Source organism: Chelonia mydas, chromosome 9 (genome assembly GCF_015237465.2).
Source record: "Chelonia mydas isolate rCheMyd1 chromosome 9, rCheMyd1.pri.v2, whole genome shotgun sequence".
Classification (NCBI taxonomy): domain Eukaryota; kingdom Metazoa; phylum Chordata; order Testudines; family Cheloniidae; genus Chelonia; species Chelonia mydas.
In genome coordinates, this window is record NC_057855.1 from 80,200,022 (window position 1) to 80,223,109 (window position 23,088).

The window sequence follows — 23,088 nt, forward strand, 5'->3', positions numbered from 1 at the left end:
GCTTTTCCATTGCATGATGCCACCAAGCCATCAGTTGTTTTTCTGTAATTTACAATTAACCCGTAGAACTCTCTGCTGCAAGATATTTATTTATTCAGATTTGTTTACTACACTTAACCCAGGACGTAAGCACATTCTAAAACATACGAGTCAATGTATCCACTAAATTGTATAAAGAGTTAAAGCTCACATAAGCCCTTACAACAACTACCCAGGTTTTGTTATAGAAGTGAGCCACTGGATGTAGAAACAGATACACTGTAATGTCTGAGCACAAGGATGCAACATGTCTAAAATCCTACATTGTAAACACAGAGGCACCACCAGCAGTTGGTCTCAAAGTGTGGTTGGATATTCACTTGATCTAACTGGTAATGACAGTAGGAGATATTACACTAACACTTGCTAAACCAGATGACCAAATGAGAGAATACAAAGATACATTTCATGGATTGGAGCATTTTCCTGAGGAGTACAAGAACAAAGTGAGTACAACTGTGGATCTCATAGTACACATTCCATGGACAATCCCAGTTGCTCTGTGAGACCAAATGATGAAAGATATTCTGAGAATGGAAAAGTCGATGATAATTACTAAGGTATATAATTCCTATAGAGCAGAAAAACTCCATGATGGTAGTGGTGAAACCATGGCACAGGAGAGTTGTGACTGTGGCTAGATCTATGAGACATGTACAAGAGAATCAAGGAAGAATATTACCAGGTACGTGCCTGATACAGTAACAAGTAAATTGGCTAATGTCCAGTGTATGCGAGGATCTGAATACTGGAAAATAAATACACGTAGAAATGTCAGTGCTTACTACATTTAATAACCAACATGGAACAGCATAAATATATGCCAGGATACATGAAGCTGTAGCCATTGCAGATGATATGCTCGTGTTTGGAGCACTATGAAATAAATTCTCAAGCTGGTATAAAGGCAACACAAATTAGTGCATATGGAGTCTTTACACTTTCCTCTGAAGCATCTAATATTGTCCAGAGTTGGAGACAGGATGCCAGACTCAAAGAACCATTGATCTCTTGTGACACAGCAATTCCTGTGACCCTGGACCAGCCTGAGGTCTCTTTGCTTTTGCACATCATATATGGGGACTTCAGTGGAAGCATTTATAAACAGAGGAACATCTCTTTGTTTCCTGACTTTCAGGTCTTTGCACACAGGTTCCTTTCTCTCAGCACCATGAGTACTGCATGATGACCCGTCCAAACTCCAGGAATTCTGTGCCATGCACAATCCACTTGGTCCCTGGAAGAGATTACTTAATTCTGCTGCTCAGGAGTATAATTCTTTTTCATGATCCACATCAACAGACAAGGCCAATTCTTCCCATTTCCGCGGGCAATGCAATGGAAAATAAATCACAGTAATAAGTCTTTCAACAGGTGCGGTCAGTGCTCAGAGATCTGCTATCACCTTGGGGCATGCCAGCTGGCAATGAGAAACCCGCTTTGCTGAGTTTGGATTGAGTTGTGTGAGTGTGAATAGCTGGGATTCCCTGTTGCCTCACTCAGTGACAGGATTGTCTGCTGAAAAGGCAACAGTGGGTGCCAGCTGGAACTTTTTGCTTTTTGTGTCACTTATTCATCAGGCAAATCGAAATGCTTTCAGCAGTCCCAGAAAGGCACTCTGGCATGTCCTGAAATCTCATTGCATCTCTTTCCAGCAATGTGTTTGTAAATTAGTTAGCGGTTAGGAACGGGTGGTTGGTTGTTTATATTAGGCTAAGCGTATTCACTGCACTGAGCCAGAACCACAAGAAGGTGAACTTTTCCACTAGTATTCCCCAGGACTACCTAGGCCTTCCAAGACATCTTTGCTGCATCCTTCCCATCAGTTACTTGACCCAAGGTAAATCTCACCATGATGGAACTTTGTGTTGTACCCAAGAAACAAAAGTGGTAAGCTTTGCCTAAAACCCAGTTTGGGAGCTACCGCTACCTAAGAGCAGCAAAGGGATCGAATCATAAGGAATGCCAAGTTTGTATGAATGCTCCCCGCTCCTTTCTCTTTAGCGACTCCTCACCAGTCATCCAGCTGATGCTGATGCAAAGCTGCCCGATGTGACTCGAAAGCATGAGTGCCAACCTCAGGGCAGACTGTTAGGAAGCAAGTGATAAACCCCAAACTGGTTGTGAGTTCTGTACTTAGATTTCACCAACCAATTATCAAGTGTAAACTCATCAGGCACTGTAACAGCTTTAACATGGACTCACAGACAGACCCTTCGGGCACGCCGATCTATCTCACCACCCAGGTGAGCAGACCTTTGTGATAGATGGTCCTTTACCCCAAGAATTAAAACAGCAATATTCAGGTTACTCCCAGTCCCAATAGATGACTCACTTACCCCAGGTCAATTGCACTTGAGATTTCACACCAAAAATGTTTGTAGCCAATCCTATAATAAACGACATAAAGATATATTAAATAGGAAAAGAAAACAAAAGAGTTATTTACAAGGTTAGAGCAGGTAAACATATACACAAATGAGCTACAATCTTAATTTTCAAAAAGTAATAGAAGTTTCTATAATAAGCAAGATCTATATGTCCTTTAGGACTAACTCAGGCTACTGGAGATCTCTTGCTTATGCCTAGTAAACCTTGCCCCCAGAGTCCAAACAGCATAGAGAGACTGCTTTTTGTTAGGGGTTTTTACCCCCCTCTTCACTTTTGCTCTGAGCTGCAAATTCAGCTGAGAAGAGGAATCACTTACATGACTCATCTTTGTGGCAGGGAAGGCAGACAACCAATGTCTACTCTCTTCTTTAACGTCCCACCACAACGGACCTTTCCTGTTGGACAAGACATAACACCTTCTGTTGGAAATCACCACTTCACACTAGTTAATGTCTCTCTCCTGTCCAGTGGGGTCTCTGGCCTGAGCTAGCACCTGGCCTGCTGGTGTCACAGTTGATATTTCCCAAAGGAAGATCCTCCTCTCCCTCAAATTCAATTCTCTGCTAAGGACTCCTGCATATTCTGCATGCATGGAAATATTACCAGGCCATCTCATCTCTTCCAGGGACAAGTGCAGTACTACTCTTAATCTGCATTACCAAGTCCACTGATGTTATTAGGGTTTCTGTGTTGGAGCAGCCAGTGCACATGCACAGAGAGAGAGAGAGAGAGAGATGGCACTTACTACTGTGTTTAATTCCTCTGCAGTTGGTTCCCAAATACTATGACATGTACTATGACTAGTACTCTAGGCATCCCGCTACTCCATACCCACACTTTAGGGTCAAATGCTCCACACCCCTCCATTCTTATGTAAGATCTGAATAAGTAGGTTTGTGTGGGACGATCTGAGCAGAGCTGGGGAGGAAAGTATCTTTTGCCCAAACCTGGTGTCTTGTGCATGGCTGGGTATGTGCCCTACTGTTGTTACATTGGCTCGTGGCTGTAGTAGTATCAGAGGCCTGTAAAGGGATAGTTTAGGCTCATAGATCTGCTTAGTGGTGGATCCACTTGCTATTTCCTCATCACACTTCCTAATATCACTTTTTCAGAGAATAGCGCGTAATCCTCAGTGGCCTCTCCCTGCGCTCTCCATACTCAAAACTCAGTAGACATAGATGGAGTTATGGATGGGACAGGGAATTAAAAGGGAAAAAGGATCCAGAACAAGCCATTTTTTGGAGGAGCCAGCGGGAAGAGTCTAGAAGCTGGAAATGGGTCTCAAAAATATTTTACATACAAAAGCCCCCTCCTGAGACGAGACTTGATGTATCAAATGCCAGCTCCAAATTCCACTGATGATCCATGAAGTAGTACGGAATCCAGGCATAATTCCATTGGTGACACTGGAGGCAGAATGGAATCTATACCCCTCTTCAATAACTGTGCAAAGCTAATAGGCACGAAAAAGGAGCAATTGCTGATGTATGTCACTAACATGAGCAGAGAGCTTTCTCGAGGAAGAGGCTACTGTTTTTAGTAAATTGTCAGAGCAGAACCACACCTGAGCATACGCCTGCAACTTGACAGACCTACCAAGAGTTGACATTATGAGCTACAGATGGCTCATTAAACTTCTGCACCAAGACTATAGTAGTTTTGGTTTGGTTTGGGGTTTTTTTCATAAGATTTATTTATCTTTCAAAGCAGGAACGGATGCACGGGGTTGGTCACTGCGAAAGGAAAACATTGTTTTGTTTGTATTTATGCGCTGGTCAGCAGACTTAATATCTAAACCTGTGGTTTATAAAAAGAATTGTCCTGATGCTTAGAACTTAGTCTGCATTTGAAGTGCCCATGGTAGTGGATGATAAGATAAATCCTTAGACAAAGGAAAGAAAACAGGTTCCTTTTAACATTTCCTGCTAGGGCTTCCTTTTCTTGCAAACCTTCAAAAGACAAGGTTCACGGTTTTGTTATGTACGGCTTTTGCTAACGTTTCAGATCCAGGTTCGGAAATCTCAGTAACAATCTTTATTGCCATCCAGTCCATGACCTGCCCTTCCTGTTTTCCAAAAACAAAATGTTATGTTTATTTTGATAAAAGGGATATCCTGTTTTAAGGCTTTTATAAAAAGAGACACCCACAGAGACTTGGGCCTCAAATACTATTTCCTGTGCCCTAAATGAAATAAAGAAACTGTTCTAAACAAACAAGGAAATATGGCAGGAAAAACATTTGAGAGTTAAGATCAATGAAGTTCTTGAAGAATCAATATCACATATATTTTTATGGCTATTCTTTTAAAGGGAAGGTTATAAATATTATACATGAGAGCCCCTTTTCTGTATTAGACCTGGACTACTATTATTATTTTTATTGTAGTAGCACCTAGGAGCCCCAATCATGGACAGGGACCTCATTGTGCTAAGTGCAGCACAAACACAGAACAAAAACACAGTCCCAGACCCAAACAGCTGACATAATTTTGGAGCACTTAAATAAATATTGACAATGTTCTCGTCCCAAATGGTGATCCTCTTGGATAGGCTTTTTTCTAAATATGGCATCATCAGAAATGTTAATTTTTTAAAAACTATTTATTTATTTTGGAAGTTTTAACAGATTTACAAATCATTATTACACATTATCACAAATAATCATTACAATAGAGAGCTCTTTTTTAGAGGAACATACAGTAATAGAATCCATCAGGCTATTTAACAGGGTGGTACTGAAATTACAGTGTGTGCTTTTTACACTACCCATAACATGCTGTTTCTGGTGATTTTATTAAATGGAGTGAACTCTCTGATTGCATGTATTTAATAAATCAGGCATGTCTATCATATGTTAATATTCAAAAAAGTTGGACGGGTGTGCCGGTTTGGGTTATTTGCTGGTGGGTATACTTTGAGTATTGAATAAATGGATTTTTTTTTGTTGGTAGATTTGCCAGATGTCATTTGATGTTAATAGCCAAAGTAATCTCCATAGTAGTCTAAACCTAACAGCTTTTGAATGAAGGGCTATAATTGATCCTGAGAACAGGACAGAGAACAATTCTTCTCTCAAAAGTGATTTGTTAAAAATGGCTTTGTGGGGTGCTAACTTTGTCTCTGAATGTTTCCTGTATTAATTGTGCAGAGTTTCCCCCCAAAAATATGTTTTTTTCTGACCAAGAGCCCTGCAAACTCAGCTCAGGCCCATAGAGTCAAGCTGGGTCCTTTTCTGTTCACTTCAATATCACCAGCAATAGAGATTGTGCAGGAAAATTAAGGACCTTAGTTGCACCTATGCAATCCCATCATCTTCAGATTAGGTCATCATTGTCACCGCAGCAGCCTCATTGCTTTCTGAACATTTGCATAGGTGCGACTGACTGGAACTTAAAAAACAATTTGGATGGTAAATATCCAAGAAGGAACAGACTCCGGCTCCCTCTCCCACAGCTAAATTGGCTCTGCAGGACTAGGACAAAAAACATCAAACTGTAATTTTATTTTATTTTATTTTTTTTTTGGTCACTAAAATGAGTAGGTATGATCCTGAACTCACATGAGGAGCAAATCTGGTAGAGAGTCATTTTTCAGAGTGGAATCATTATGTATTATTTGTATTACAGAAGCTTTCCAAGGTCCCATTCAGGATCAGGGCCCCACTGTCCCAAGAGTTGTTCACGTGTAAAATAAAAGGGAGTCTCTACCCCAAAGAACTTAAGTTTAAACAGGGATGAGGTGTGACAAGTGGGAGAAAAATAACAAAGGAGAAAGAGAGGCAGAGGATGAGGGCAGGAACACATGGTTGCACATATTAGAGACATATATGATATGGGGGCTTCCAATCTTTGTATTTAATAAATAAAGACAGTGATTAATAATCTCCAAGAACTACATTTTATGGATTCAGCCCAGTTGTTGAGAACAGTAGCTGGCTGCAGTGTTGGGAATCTGCTATGGCCCATGCCCATGGTGTTCAAGAAGTATGTCAGACGATGGGAAGCTGGACTACAAGAAAGAGCCCTTGGGGTTCACAAAAGAGCTCATTAACTCACCCACAGGGAATATGTTCTAAATCAAAGCAGATATATTTATTTGGGCAGCTGAACTGCAGCACCGAACTGATGCTAAGATATTCATAATCCATTTTTCATAATGTTCATGATCATTATGAAAGATCATTATGGATGGGGCTCCTGTGGGACCGGACTTAGCTCTCCCCTCCAGAGAGAGAGAGTGAGAGAGAGAGAGAGATATGTTAGCATTCTTCTGACCCCACACTAGCTCAGGAAATTTCTCATGATACTGAAAGCACAGACTACCTACAAAGAGAGGATAAGAGGAGACATTACACGGCAATTCCTCATTAACTGAAACAGTCTAGTCTGAGAAACAACAAAGGTCAAAAAATCCAGTCATTTGTAATGTGTTAGGAATGAAAACTCTACAGACGTGACCCTTCACACAGTGTCAATCCATCCAGCCTGTTTAAATCACAAACAGGCATCAAAGAAGTTCTCCAGTCCAGGCGGGTTTGCTGTGCAGATTCGGAATGCTGTTACTAGCGAAGGAATGACATTAGGATATGTCACCTCAAAATGAAACTATTCTGGACTGCAATGTGCTAGTTTTCCCAGAAATTCAAAATAACAAGGCCACTAGCTGATGTTCACAGCTGGGTCCTGAGAAGCCCTGCAGAGAGAAATAGCCAGGGCATCAATCACCTGGGAATGGGAGAAGCTTGAATAGTTGCTAAACATCTGTTGATCTAGTGTAAAGCATATAATAAATCATATAGCAAGGAGCATTGTCTAGTGGCTAGCAGGAGCAGGGAGTCAGAGCTCATGGGTTCAATTCCTGGCTCTGTCACAGATTCATTCTGTTCCCTTGGCCAACTCAGTGGGCCCATCTGCAAAATGACGCTAATCTCTATGTCACAAGGGTGTTATGAGGTTTAATTTACTCATGACTGAAAAGCACTTTGGACATTTTTGGATCTAAGACAATATGGAGGTGTGAAAATATTAATGTTTATTGTGTATTTACTCTTTGAAGACTGAAAATATACACATATGATCTTCTCCATATGTTCGCAAAGTACTTTGAGATGCTTGGATTTAAGGTGCTATATGACTGCAATGTATTAGCTTTGTTACTCACATAGTTAACTCTTTGGAGACTGCAGACACACCCGTATATCCTTCCATACGTATATGCAGCTGACTACCTACAAAGCACCAGCATTCTTATGCTATATAAGCATCATAGTAGAAGAATTACATGGTTGTTTTAACACCCGCTGGGCAATTATCTGCATACATGTTCTAGTTTCTATAATTCCCACCAAAGACTAAAACCCTTAAACAGCCAAGAACATATCTGGAGAGTTAGCAGTAGGACACCAGAGGTCTCCATTGTGACCTCCAACCTTGTTTTGGGCTGTGCTGGTTTACTGATAACCAGCTTTTAACACTATACCCATTTTGAGTTGTGATGACTCCTACTCTGTAACTCAGTATGGAAGTTTTTAATCCCCCTCTGGACTGCACTTCCCTCTCTCTAAGATTTATGACTCATTGCTAAGTGGTGTCACTGAGGGCATCTCATGAACTGAGACAGCCACGTGCTGCAAACGGCCCTTTCAACCCCGGAGGCTGTGTGGAACTAACAGCACTGGTACAATAATTCTGTTTACTCGGCAATATTCATGAGATTTCCTCCATGAAACTGATGGCTATTGAGAAACGCCTGCCATAGCAACATCGAGTGCTGTTTAGTTACACAATGCCTTTGATATCCTGCCATGTTGGCAAGAGCCATATTGTGCTGGTTACAGAGCTGAAACGTATCTCTGTGCTACTTGGCAAGGGACTGAGCCTGATTTGGGGTTATAACATTTAATTTTAAGCCCTTCTGTGGCAAGGAAGCATCAGAGCAGACACACACACCAAGAGAGAAAGAACTTACTGAAAAGCCACCTTGTGCTAACTGCTGTGATTTGTAAACAGCACCTTCTTAAACCTAAATTCAGATGCTGAACTACAGGCCACATTTGGAAATTAATCAAAGAGAATGTAAACTGATGTAATTTACGCCTTCATCTAGAATCCTCTCCATGTAAATTACATTAGTTTAGACTTGAGCTACATTTGTCAATATAGCTACGTTGGTCAGGGATGTGAAAAAACCACACCCCTGACTGACACAGAGATGCCGACTTAACCCCCAGCGTAGGGTTAGTTACATTGATGGAACAAGGCTTGCGTCAATATAGCTAGCATCATTTGGGGAGGTGGTGTGGTGTTTCCACACAGACCGAAAAACCCCTTCCGTCGGTGTAGGCTGTGCCTGTACTATACGGAGATGCCGACTTAACCCCCAGCGTAGGGTTAGTTACATTGATGGAACAAGGCTTGTGTCAATATAGCTAGCATCATTTGGGGAGGTGGTGTGGTGTTTCCACACAGACCGAAAAACCCCTTCCGTCGGTGTAGGCTGTGCCTGTACTATACGGTTATGCCTGTACTATACGGTTATGCTGACATAGCTAGGCCAATATATTCTCTGTAGCGTAGACACATCTTCAGTTAGAACTTCTCAGACTCCCAAAAACCACATCACCTTCAAATTCAGCCCACTGAGTCAAACTGGATTCTAAAGTGGCATATTTTACATATTGAAGGGGAACAGAAGAAGGTGTAAGTTACATCGTTTAGACTTGCTCATGAATTTCATTCCTTTATCTTTAGTGGATATCTCCATTCATGCAATGTCAGGAGTAAAAACTTCCTATCAAAGTAGAATTCCCTAGTCCCTATTCTGGAATCTAAAAGCGTACATCAGGATGGTGGTGTCTGTGGTCAAAAGGGTTTGCAGCAAAATGAAGATAGAATACAGTGGAGCAATTTTGACATTTACTTTTTACTTGCAGTGTTGAAACTGCTACTGAATTTTCTCCCACCAGAGCTTCCTTGGCTCATGTCCTCCATTTCATGGTTACACACCCACTAGTGACATAACAAAAAAGTACAATGGGAGGAAAGGGGGCAGGAGAGGAGGTGAAAGAGGAGGAGACACTTGTAGTGACAGTATTGGACCAGGGCTCTGCATATTTGGTTGAGTTCCCTGCTCTGCCACTTAATCTCTCTGTGTCCCAACTGCCCCCCTATAAAAAGTAGATAATGCTTTCATACCTTACATGGGTGTTGTGAGGATAAATTAATTAGTGTCTGTGAGGTGCTCATATACTACAGCAAAGGTGGCCATATAAGTAACTAGACAGATTCAGGAAGAGTGGATTTGGGATGTTAAACACAGCAAATGTGCAAAAACACTTTGATATCCATGATTTTTTTATTCCCAAAATACCCTTGCTGTATATTATTATACCAAGTTATTTATAAATGCTGTTTATAGAGGTGTTTATGCAGGTGATCATCTGTTCCCAAAATATCACATGCTTGATTCATCAGCCACATCAATTCTGGTGTAACCAATTAGGTTTGAGCAAAATACTCATTTAGGTGATGGAAGTGTAAAGATGAAAATTATTTGTAAAATACTTTGATATCCTGGAATGTCAGGTACTATAAAAGTGTGAGGTATTATTTTATAGCCTATAACTGTGGACATAAGAATTGCCTTGCACAATCAAAATAATGGTTCACTTAGTCAAGTATCCCATCCTTCACAGCAGTCAGAATGCAGAACCAAATATTCCAGAGGAATGAGTAATAAAATCACACAACACATACAGAAAATTTGTACCTAACCCCAGGCAACTTAAAGTCTGAAGAATGAGGATTTAGATCCCTTAAACTTGTGTTTAATAACTGTGAATATTATTATTCATACAATTATCAAATCCTTTTCTGAATCTTTCTAAGCTTTTTGGTCTGAAGACTATCGTGTGGCAGTGACTTCTACGTGCTAATTGTACTTATGCAAAAAACTGCTGCAGCCCCTTCTCTCGGCTCCTCTGAAGCAAAGCAGAGAGCTCTCTGGGACATGTCTTTCCAAAAAACCAAAATGTTTTGCCTCTGTATTTTTTTGCTCGTGTGACACCCCTGATGTTCTGAGGATTAGATCTACGTTACTGAACATCTGACTCCAAGCTACCAGAAAATTAGAAAACTACAACAAAAAGAGGCAGTTGTGTGAAGGAGAGAGGTATGGTACCTTCCAAGAGAGGCAGATTTTTGTCTCATCGCCCACACATTTCTATTTTTAAATCAGGCTTTTGCTTCATTTTGCAGATGCTGTGCAATTTAAGCAACAGCTGTACATTTACAAACCACCTACACAAGACACTTCACAGCTTCTTCTTTCGGGGTGACACTGGAGGTTTCACTCCAACACTGAACTCACATATACTTCCAGCTCATGCATTTACCCTGGGATTTGCGGAAAGACATTGAACAGATCAGAATGAGTGAAGCAAACGTATTGGATTTATTTTTAATAATCCTATCCCATTCATAGTGAATTTTTAACCATGTTAATTGCTAGCCTGCTAACTCTGAATGGCTTCCTTCAGCAAAGACACTGTCAAAATAAATGGCTTAAAGGCTTTTTGTGGGTTCATGAATAATTTTGGCTCCTTACACAGGCTACTCAGGTAGAAGTCCCTGAGCAAAGCTCTTGACTAAAGCCCTGCATGGATACAAAATTTGTATCCGCATCCAGTCCGCAATTAGCCAAAATGGTCCGCAGATATAAAACAGATATCTGCGGATTTGCATGGCTCTACTCTTCACTTAAAAAGGCCTGGAAATTTAATACATTTTCCCCTGTAACTAGAGCTTGTTGAAAGAGATATAATTCATCTTATTCTTCTTCGGTTATTGTACAGTAGTGTGTGTGAAGTTATCTGTCTGGGTACTTAGATGGACCTCATTATAGTAATCTCTGCGCAGTTCATAATGGATTTTATCCTCCCACCACCACTGTGAAGCAGGGGAGTACTATCCCTATGAGACAGATGGGGAACTGTTGCAAAGGGTAGATTAAGTGACTAGCCCAAGAATACACAGGAAGTCTGTCGGTTGAGCTGGGAATTGAACCCTGCTCTCCTACATCGCTATTTAGTTCCTTAATCACCAAAACCTCCTTCCTGACCTCATTAAGGTACCTGTGCAAAGAAAGAATTTAAGACGCTGAACATCATCTGTAAAGTGCTAAGTGGCAGAAGTGAGGTGGTGTATTTATTGGAACAAGAAAGTGATTTAAGATTACCACTAAATTCACTTCAATGAAACTTGACTCTTGGTCAGAGGTGAAAGCGTTGTGCTTTATCTGTCTCCCAGATTGATCAGTGCCTGTGCTATGGTGGAGACACAGCCTTATTAGGTCCTAGGTCCACTACTCTGCTTTGACCCATGTTTGAAAACATAATTTGTCCTCTGGTTAAGCATGGCTCCAACCACATTAGTTTCAAACACGGCTTGGCTGGCTAGCATAGACAAAGCAGGAATCATTCCTTGTCTTCACTGATTTCTCTCGTAAAATTTCCTACTGGTGCAGCTTCAGCAGTGGTGAAAATTATAGGAGTTTAAGAGTTAGAGAACCGGGACTCCTGGGTTCTATGGTGTGTGACTTTGGATGAATTAGTCTTTCTGCTTCTCAGCTCCCCCATGTATAAAATAGGTATCATACATGTCTATTTCATGAGAGCATTGTTTGTAAAGTGCTTTGAAACTGGGATGAAACACATCAGGTAAGTACAAAATACTACTTTCTAAATGCGCTATTATTATTGGGCTTCCTTTTTACTTTCCTCCTTTCAACCTGCCATTTCCCTTTGTGTTGTTTATTCTTTCTCCCTTATTTCCCTTTTCACTCTGCCCGCTGTTGCTGTCAGTTTTTGGCAGAGGGCAGCATTTTATTTATACGTGCTCTACCTTCCTCCTCTCCTCAGTGGGCAGGTAGAGCCGAGACAGCATGGGAAATGAGCTGGGTTGAGAGGCCAAGCAGAGGCATGGAGCATGCCAGTGAAATATCATGCCAGCTCATGTACCCTCCATCACTAAAGAATCTCAGTGCCCTGGTTTGGCTGCTGCTCGGACACACAGCAGAGAATTTGCTGTTTAAACAACATTACAAACTTTGATTTGTGGAGAAGGAAGGAACCAATTTTTTTTATTTTTCCAATATCAAGATGATTTTCCCCCTGTTTTTAATGTTTGGGTCAGTTCAACTTTCTGCAGCATTGGGTTGGGTATTTAATCAGTGATTCATGTAAATGGTACCAGCAGCTGTGAAAGATGCTTCAGAGCCACAGTAAATTGAACCTTCTTTATTTTGGTCACTTACCAGCTGTAATCTACTTAATTCTAAGAGCAGGTGATTTAGGGGCCTAATAGGAAGTGGAGTGTTTGCCTCTGCTATGTATTAAAAGTGCCATCTAGTGGAGAACATTATGTTAAGGAGAGGTTATTTCTATGACTGTTCTTTAGTTCATGAATGACTAGTATGCAGTGCTGCTGTTGCCATTGGTCCCAGGATATTAGAGAGACAAGGTGAGTAAGATAATATTTTATTGAACCAACTTCTGCTGGTGGAAGAGCCAAGCTTTTGAGTTTACACAGAGCTCTTCTTCAGGTCTGGAACACTTACCTGGGGCAAGTCTACACTTAAAATACTGTATCAGCACAGCTGCATCTTTGCAGCTGCATCACTGTAGCACTTTAATGAAGACGCTCTATGCCTACAGGAGAGAGCTCTCCCATCGGTTTAGTTAATCCACCTCCCTGAGAGGTGGTAGGTATGTTGGTGGGAGAAGCTCTCCTGTGGACATAGCACTGTCTACATGGGGGATTAGGTTGTTCAGGGGGGTGGATTTTTCACACCTCTGAGTGACATAGTTATACCGATATAGGTCTGTAGTGTAGACCGGACCTCAGTGTCACAGCCAAATACAAGGTGGGACAGATTGTTTAGCACACGCAATTAACACATATTTCAAGGGACCATTCAAGGTGAAGTGGCTGGGATATACACCTTAACACACTCAAAACCACTTTCACCAAACAAGGCCACTCCATCAGAGAAGTAGATCTCATCATGGACCAGGCCACTCAAATATCCTGAGAGAACCTGCTTCAGTACAGAAATAAAAACCCACTCCAACCATACACCCCTATTTGTCAACTACCATCCCACACTAGAACTCATATGAGTATCATCAAACTACTACAACCCATACTCGATGGGGAACCCATCCTGAAATAAATCTTTCCTGAGTCCTCTCTTCTGGCCTTCAAACAATCTCACAACCTCACCAAATCCATCATCAGAAGCAAGCTCCCCACAGGCCAGGACACAACTACTTAAAGCGGCATCAGACCCTGCCAGATTAACAGTTGCAAAACCTGCAGCCATATCTCCACACTACAATGATCAACATCACCCCCCCCCCGCCCCGCCCCCCCCCCACACACACACACCTTTTCAAGATCCATGGGTCCTCCACATGTCTATCACAATGTGTGATGTATCTCATACAATGTACTACATGCTCCACTAGCAACTGTGTAAACCAGACAGACAATCATTATGCTCTCAAATGAACTCACACAGGAAAATGATAAAAGACAAAACACCATATCATCTCTGGGTGAACACTTTTCACAAAACCATCACTCTATATCTGACCTATCTGTCATCATCCTCAAAGGAAACCTGCACAGCACTTTCAAAAGACGAGCCTGGGAGCTTAAATTCATTACTTTGCCAAACACTAAAAATCATAGAATGAATAGAAACACTGGATTTATGGCTTATTACAACAATCTGTAACCCACTAACAACACCCCTTCCCACTGCTTCCCTCTCCCCTTTCCTTTCCTCCTTATTACTAGACAGGTGTTAATGGACCACTTCACCTTGAATTGTCCCTTGAAGTATCTGTTAACTACTTATGTTAAATAATCTGTTCCAACTTGTATTTAGCTATGATACTCTAAGTCAGATTCCCAGACCTGAAGAAGAGCTCTGTATAAGCTCAAAATCTTATCTCTCACTAAGAGAAGTTGGTCTAATAATAGATATTATCTCACCCACCTTGTAACTCTGTAGTGGCCGTGATAGGGAATGTATCTGTAGTTTATCATAGTGGGTCACCTAATCGCAGACTACCATGTTTTGGACATTATTCCCTTTTTTAAAAAGGTACTATCTGATTGCAACTGAGATGGGGTCCTCCATGTGCCAGAGCACTGCATTTGGGAACTAGGTTCTAGCGATCCACATTTGGACCTCAAGGCCAATATCTAACTGCAGACTGGTACATGTGCTCTCATGGTACATCTCAGGTGACATAATTCACGGTTTAAGGATACCTCTGTTCATAGAGACCACCAGCCTATTACTTTGGGCATGAAGTACTTCACCCAGCAGATGGGATTTAAAAGTCAAGGTGTCACTTTCTCATATGTGAAAAATAATGTGGCTTTATTCCCAATTGGATAAATATGGACACAGGTCTGAGACATTCCCTCTACTCAACAGTAGTGCTACACACACATACACGGTACGTAAATACATCAGTCCAACACAATGTTAGTCATATTTTTCCTAGCTCCACTGGTCACAGAATTCATCCATTAGCCCACCCCAGTGAATGTAGATTCTTCACATGGAGGAAAAGCCTCCCTTCATGCCTCAGGCTTGTTGACATTTTAGATACAAAGTGACCTGCATGGGACTCTTGACTGTGGGCTGGATTTTTCCACCCCTTTCTCTGGGTATCAGATTGATTGGGGGAGAGCCAGCGTGACTCCAGAGACACAAACTGACAAGGCATCAGACAATGGTCACGAATCCTTCTGTACTTTGTTCTGGAAAGTTTACCAGGCAGAGCCCAATGTTTTCATGTCACACTGGGTAGTGGTTTCTCATGTTCAAATGCAAGCGTTCCGTCACTTTCAATCCCATCACATAAGTAAGTGGCATGACTCACACAGCCTGAGGCGATCCAGCCCAGTGTGAGGTGTTAAAAATTCAAAGCACAGCATGTCCTGAAAATAACGGTTAAGGAAAGAGATGGCAACATTATGAGGATTGTTATGTGGTTGTTTTTCCCATTTGCATCCTAGCTGCTACATCAATAAATATTTGTGTTATATAATTATTACCCATTGTCTCATGCAACGAAAAAGAGAATTACTTACAATAAAATTTCTATGCCAGCTTTCATCCAAGGATCTCAGAACACTTTATAAACATTTATCAAACTATACTAACACCCATTTTACTGCCATTTTACAGATGAATACTTTGAAGAACAATTAAATGACAGCCCCAATATCACAAAACAAGTCAGTGGCAGAGGTGGGAACTAGAAGCCAGGAATCCTGATGCTTATTCTTGTCTTACAACCAGTACACCACACTGACTATCCATTCAGAGATTTCAGCTCTCTCTTTACAAAACAGAGAGAGGCAATGGACTTCTGAAGTTTCAATCATTTACACAGCAACAGTAGAGCCTTTTTGAACTGTATATATCTATTAACAGAAGAAAAATGCTTCAAAACCACAACTTCTTGTTAACAGAATACAACACTGGTGCAACAGGATTGTGGGTCTCACACACCATTACTCTGCACCTTGTGTAGCCATTTCCAGCACAGCACAGTGGCTGTACTAGCGTTCTCATCTGGTTGCACTTTATACCCAGTTTGTACTGTTGTAAATAACTGCATAAGGTGAAGGATAAGAGAGTGCCAGTCCTATGTGTTTAAAAGTCTTCCTGCATCACACAGGGCAGATATCTGGAGCTCAGACAGCTTGACATTATGGATCAGAGAATCTGTCTCGGTACATTTCACACCTGATGACACCTAGTGGAAGAGAAAAGCACTTATAGAGACAAACTTGAAAAAGCCTTCCATGTTCTCTGAATGCACAACTTCAGATTTTCAGCACATACGTGTTCCGCTTAGCTGAAGTAGCATGGCAAAAATCACCACAATAAATAAAAATCCAAAACAAAACACTACTGCATATAGTTCTCCCCTTGGGGAGAGGATGAGAGAACAAACAAGTGGCAGATGTTAGTCACATTACTTAATGCTCTACTTCAAGGTGCTCAGACACTATAATACTGAGCACTTCAGTATAAGAACAGAACAGAACAGAACAGATTAGAACAGAATAGAATGCAGTGACCATACCAAGAATTTTGAAATGCAGAACAAGGGATGTTTCCACTCTTTCATGGGAGGTGTCTCCCTGTGATTCAGACAGTTGACCACTAGCTGTCCCCATTGCTTCACACAAGTAAAAGGATCAATGTCTTGCAATTGAAAGAAACCCTGACTTTGTTTTCCAGTGCAATATCTGTCTTCAAAATCCATCTTGCTGCTGCTCCTGGGGAAAGTGAACAGCTCATAAGAAAATAAAAGGAGATACCATGGTTGTATTCCCCCTCCTCTCCTCCCCCCGACAGCACACCCTGTAACTTTTTTTCTCTCTCTTATTCATCTTAAAAAAAAAGTGACAGTCACTTCTGCTTTTCCAGGACTACTATAAAATGTTTTATGGAACATAAAGGCCAAATTCACAGAGCCACTCCAGTTGCATTTATTTATGCTGCTGTTAAATTTGGCCCCAATGTTTCCAAAATGAAACAGAAGAGAGCTCACCATCTGATGTCAGCCTTATTGTATTGGAGCTGCATCAAAGCTCTTCCTTCTTTTACAAGGGGCAAGGAGACAGGAGAAAATCTAAATATAAACATCACCAGAAGGAGGGCAAAGTTATACAAATAAATATTTACACCTTAAATCCCACAGTGCTGCCAGTTTCTAGCTAACCAAGTGGAACCCCAGGAGAACATGTGTATGTCTGCATTCTCCAGGAGTATTCATGTGGTTAGAGATTTGGAAGAGATCAACTTCAGAGGTTCAGAAAGTCACTTCTTCTGATCTATTACACTGTGAAATAGCTAAAGGAAGCAGTGGAAGCCCGGTCATTTAGGAACAGAGGAACTGCCAGACCTGCATCAGACCAATGTAATGATCTTGTCTGGTATCCTGTCTCAGTTAGAGGTCAGTACCAGATGTTGCAGAGGAAAATGTAAAACCTGCATAGAGGATTTTTTTTTTCAATAAATGTTTCTGGGGAAAGTTTCTTCCTAACCCCAGACTGTTAAAACTATTAGAACTAAGCAGTTGAGAATGTTTTGCAGAGAAGCCATTGCTTTGGTCAGAGAAGGGGAAGGAATGACAATGAGAGAGACAATGATCAAACTCCAAAATATGGATTTAAGACTTTCCATATTTGGGGAGAGTATGGATTTGGGGGTTGTTTGGGATTCATCTCTAGCTTAATATTCCTTTCTTTCCAGTTTCTATGACTATCTGTCATTTCCACCTGCACTTTGGCTTCTCAGCATTAATCCAAAACACAGGCCTGTTACCCACTTTACTAGATCTATGGGGCTTCTGTTTTCTCAGAGAAATACAGACTGTCTTTGATACACTTGGGGATTACACCCACAGATGAAAGAGGAAATAGGTCCTTTTATGCTATAATGCTTAAGAATGCCTTTAAAAAGCACAAAAAAAGTCAAACATTGTTCACTGAATGCAATAATTGATTAATTTTGAGATTTATTTTTTCCCATGCTTTTGTGGATCATCACAATCCAGTCCTATTATTGGCTAATCTATCCAGTGATCAAAATTAGTCAACAACTCTCAGAGCCAAACACAAAGGTATTGGGGTGTCAGAAGCAGTCACACAAATATTATAACTCAGGGGGAAGATTCGTGCATGCTGAGCGAAAGATGAGCATTTGATCCAATCACACAATCTGGTTCTGGAAGCTTTGAAAATACTAAAATCTCAAAGACAATCAGATTCGGCATTCAAATTCTCCTCCCTTGTGCTGTTCACACACACAGCCTTGTCTACAATAGTAAAATTAGGACTCATAATTCACAACCAGGGCGGCTCCCGTGTGGTGGCAGCATGGTGAAAGCTGTATTGTAGAGAGGGCTCAAGCTTTTTTCCCCACTGTGTCACTTGAGGCTCTGAGTAGGGAAAAGGTGAAACCACTACTCACTATAGTACACATATAAAAGGTAGATGTGATACCGGCTGCCTGTCTGGGTCACTGAAGCATATGAAATTATTTAGATCAGAATATGCCCCTTTCCTAGCAGAGCCAATCAAAGACAACAAACCGAGGGAATACTAGGGTTATATTTTCCCTCAAAATATATTCACAGGGAGTGGAGTGGAGGAAGGGCCCAATCTTGTAAAGGGCTGAGTTTCTTCAGCTTCCATTCAGGAAGGAACTTTCTCCACTCAGCAACTCCCACTCATGTACCTCAAACCCCTGGATGGCTTCTTGTAAGGAGCATCTATTTGGTCCGGTAATGGAAAATATACTAATACAGCATCAATTATACCAAGAAAGATTCCCAGACACCCCTCCCCCAGCAAGTAACACACATCTCAGTCCCTCTCTGCTCTCACATTTCCCCGGAATACCAGATCAATATCTTCCCCCATATAAAGTATCAGAACAAATACTGCCCATGCAAAAAGGGGATTTTAATGATATATTCCCATTAAATCTAACCATGTCTGCTTTGAGGAAGAACAGCAGGCCCTACCAGTGATGAGATATGGCTATGAATAGCTGGAAGGGTCACCATACTAAACAACAGACATGCTCTTTCATCAGTGGAAAAACCAACCAATGTTTTACTAGATTTTACAAGGCCCAGGTCAACTTTACCAGACAAGCGTGAAACATCACAGCCTGATTCTTGGTGCAGAAATCCTAACATCATCTATGGGAGTTTTTCACAATGACGGAGGATAAAATATGTCCCTAGAAGGTTTAAGCCTTAGTTCCTGATCCACCAGCTGTGGAAGTAGCATGGTTCAATGCAAAAACCTCATTCATATCTTATGCTGCAGGCACCTCAGAAGCCAAACCCAGCTCTGATAGGAATTGTGGATAAATTATCATCTGGTTGGAAAGAGGCTGCAGTGTATCTGCTTCCCTTAAAGATCCTGCCACAACTGGACAGATGCCAGAAATTGCACAATGCACCAGCTTTGGATTTTCATCTCTTTTTTTGTTTGTTTAATCAAGGTTGGCGGGTTTTGGGTGGGAAACTATAGGGGAAAGGTGCTCTATTTTCAAGATGAGATACTGAAGCGATCTTCGTTACTGCATACAGTAACGTGGTGACTTGCTGCTTGATTAACCAGTCTATTTTGGGTTGAGTCATATGTGTAGGGGGCAGGAAGCTAGTGCCCTAGGAACAGACACAATGAAAGCATGATCACCCATCAACACAGAGCACAACAGAGGGACTCCCAGATGGTGTCAGAGAACAGACGCTCATCAGGAGAAGCCTCAGGAGTCAAATATAGCTGAATCAATGCCATTCAGCACCCCAAAACAATATAAAAATCACAGGAACAAAGAACACTTGAAGCAAAGCCCCAGATCCAAATGGTCTCAAATTTGGAGGGGAGGAGTTCAGAATCCACATGTGGATCTGAAATTTGCAAGTGGCCTGAACTAAAATCCTGGATCCAAAATTTCCCAAACTTTGGACTGTTCAATTTCCAGATCCCAGTTAGGAGCCTCTCTCTAAATAGCATCAAGTCTTAGAGCCTCAGAAACATTGGCTAACTCAGGGGGGCTAAAAAAACATTATCTGTTGACTCTCTCTGTGAAGTGAATCGTGATTCTTGATGTTATCAATGTTTAGATGTATTGTATTAGTGCAACGTAACTAAATAGATTCACACACTGTTTCATACAGAAACTATGTAGTGGCAGGGAACTCCTTCAGGCTGACTATTTCCTGCATTCTCTTTTGTCTTTCTGTTATCCCTTTGATGTTAAGTATTTGTAGTTTTAAAAATTCTTAGCTTAAACCAAAACTATTTTTTTCAGCATGACAGATTTTCAAGAAGTGTCATACTACATGTGAGCAATTTTTGGTAAGATAAAAATATACAAATATGTCTACACATCTCTACATAAACTAAAATCCAACAGAAAATAAAAAGATGGGTATGTGACACAACAAAGACACAGAAAAAAGGCAGGAATAAACAATAGGAATGTATTTTTCTAGACACAGGCTGCTCTTTGCTCCTGATTCTGGGAGTCATGTTGCAAAACCAGAACAGAAAGTGGAAAGCCTCATTATTCCCAGCTTGTAAAACAGGGAGTTATTATCATAACAGATAAAGTGATTGATTAAAAAAAAACATTATATACAAGTCAATGATCTTTATACTACACCACATAGGGAACTCCAGATTTAAGACTGACAACAGACTGATGGGAAACCTCATTTTTCCTTAACTCTTTTACTTTAAAAGATTGGCATTAGCTAAAGAATTTTATATTTCCTTACTCATAAAAATACAGAATGATGATAACAAATGGGACAACAAATAAGCCAGCCATGCTATCACCAGTATGATCCAAAACAATTCTCTCTTACAACAATGTTACGGCAGTAGTGTAGAGAATTCTAGCATTGCTACAGTCTAGGAAACCAAATATTCCAGAACATTGGGGAAGATCAGATCATGATCCAAACTATGCTGCTGAGGCCAATCTCCCCTGCGGTGTTGTGGGTCATTACTTTATTATATTCCTAAGGGTTACAGGGCTACAATGCTGAATACACATACTGAAAGCAACTGGAGGGCTAATGCTACAGTAAATGAGCTCCACTCCAGCTGTTGCTCCTTCCTCTGACTGATTTATTGTTACCCCTGCATTTGAGGGGGTTATGTTCTGTGTGTGTTTTTAAGGGGAGGGGTACAAAAATAGGTGGGGGGGGGGGTTAGAGGAAAGGAAACTTAAATGAAGTTCCTGCAAAGAGCAAGCAATCTTTCTGTTGAGCCATTTCGCTAAGGGTCCTATCCTGACAGCTATTAAGTGCCCACAACTCTCATTGACTAAATCCTAAAATTGTTTCCAAGGTGCTAGAAGGGGGAGTCAAAGACACTAGAGAAATCCATGAAGGAAGTTAACAGAATAGGGTCCTAATCATGTTTTGGGCTCAAAATGTGTAGACACTAAAATGATTGGCACCCTAGAAACACCAGAAAGGTAATTAGAGAGAGAAATTAATAGGGCTTGATCTTGCTGGTAAAGATAAAACCAAACTGTATAATAAAAATATTCTCTCCCAACAGGAGACGATTTCTCCCATGGTGTGAAGTGGCACAGCTCCACTGACTTTATGGCCCAGGACTGTAGCATGGTTCCACAATACAGCTTGAACCCATCTATACAAGGAACTCTAAACCAAGGCCCTAATCCAACCAGATGGATTTTATACCAGTGTGGCATCCCGCTGACATGCCTGCTGCTCACATGGATGGATCAAGTGTCATATAACAACATGTTCAGGACTCTGCCATGTACAGATGAATGATTTGACCCATAAGCCATCATTTATTTAACAAGCTTAACCTCTTTTTGTGTTTGCGGATTATCCAGATCCATTTCCTCAAATGTATTCATTATTCATTTCTCTCTGTTTTTCTTTAACTCTGTGGATTGATCAAGAACAGTTCTTTGCAACTATTTGATACCTATTGGTTAAATTTGTTTGGCCAAATAAGTCACATGGGTACCTGAGCTAATTGGATGAGTTTAAGAGCCTTTTTGTTCTGTGATTGTAGAGCACCTAGCACAATGGGATCTGGTGTATCACTGGGGCCCTAGGTGCGATGATAATACAATAAATAGATAAATAAATATGCATATACACAAATGCAAAATTTAATTTCTGCAAACATTCACCCCCAGGATTTTATAAATTCCTTTTCAACAATTATGTCAGTAAAACAGTGATGCACACACTAACAGGAAGCAAACTGCAAAGGGGCACATGGCTGCCAAAGTGAATTAATTTAACATTTTTAACAAATAGTAATGGAAAATTGTTTGCACCACTCACCCAGCACTACTATCATGTTCTAAAAAGATTCCCACAAACACAGATCCAGGACCTAATGTGGCCAGGGCCTGAGGCTATTGATCTCTCATAAGAGGAAACTGCAGAGGCGTTGTCAGGTGTGTGATGAGATTCTTTCCTTCTGGGAACCAGAAGGAGGGACCTGTAAGTTTAAACAGTGTCAAAGTGCAAAAGACCCTTAAAGAAAAAATACACCTCTGAAGAAAGGAAGACATCATTATACTTTGCACCTGTTTAACAGACATATCCCTTTAACATGTCAGCTCATTAATAACGGTGCAATTAAGTACCACATCATTAAAGGGGACCCTGCTTTCCCAAAAACTAAAATACGATGCATTTTCATAAGGGACAGTGCCGAGGTGTTTCACCTCATTTATAAAAATCTATCTCCTCTCTCCTCACTGTTGATTAATAAACAGTCCCTTAGAAGCTTAAAAGTGGGAATTTTTTTAATTGCATTGTTTTGCTCTATTAATACCATATAGGTTTGTTATTGTAGGGTTGTTCATGAAAGTTGAGCTGCTCATACAGTTTTTTTCAAAGATAAAGGGCCAGATTCTGCTTCACTTATTGATGCTTATGGAGTAAGGTGCTACTCATTGTGAGTAATGGTAGCAGAATATGGCCCAACTGAAACAGGGTTTATTTAGGGAAATTACAGATAAGCAATCACAACT

The 23,088-nt window shown here is 40.9% G+C and overlaps 1 long non-coding RNA gene across 5 annotated transcripts in view; it reads right to left on the reverse strand.

Annotated features, from left to right (window-relative positions):
- Positions 1-648: 648 nt before the first annotated feature.
- Positions 649-23,088, reverse strand: part of LOC119567038 — a 77,584-nt gene continuing 55,144 nt past the window's right edge. For 4 of the 5 annotated variants that reach the window (XR_005226713.2, XR_006283539.1, XR_006283538.1 and 1 more), the window contains one exon: positions 649-2,429. This is a non-coding gene — a long non-coding RNA (uncharacterized LOC119567038). The remainder of the gene's footprint in view (positions 2,430-23,088) is intronic. The other variant, XR_005226714.2, reaches the window with a different exon arrangement.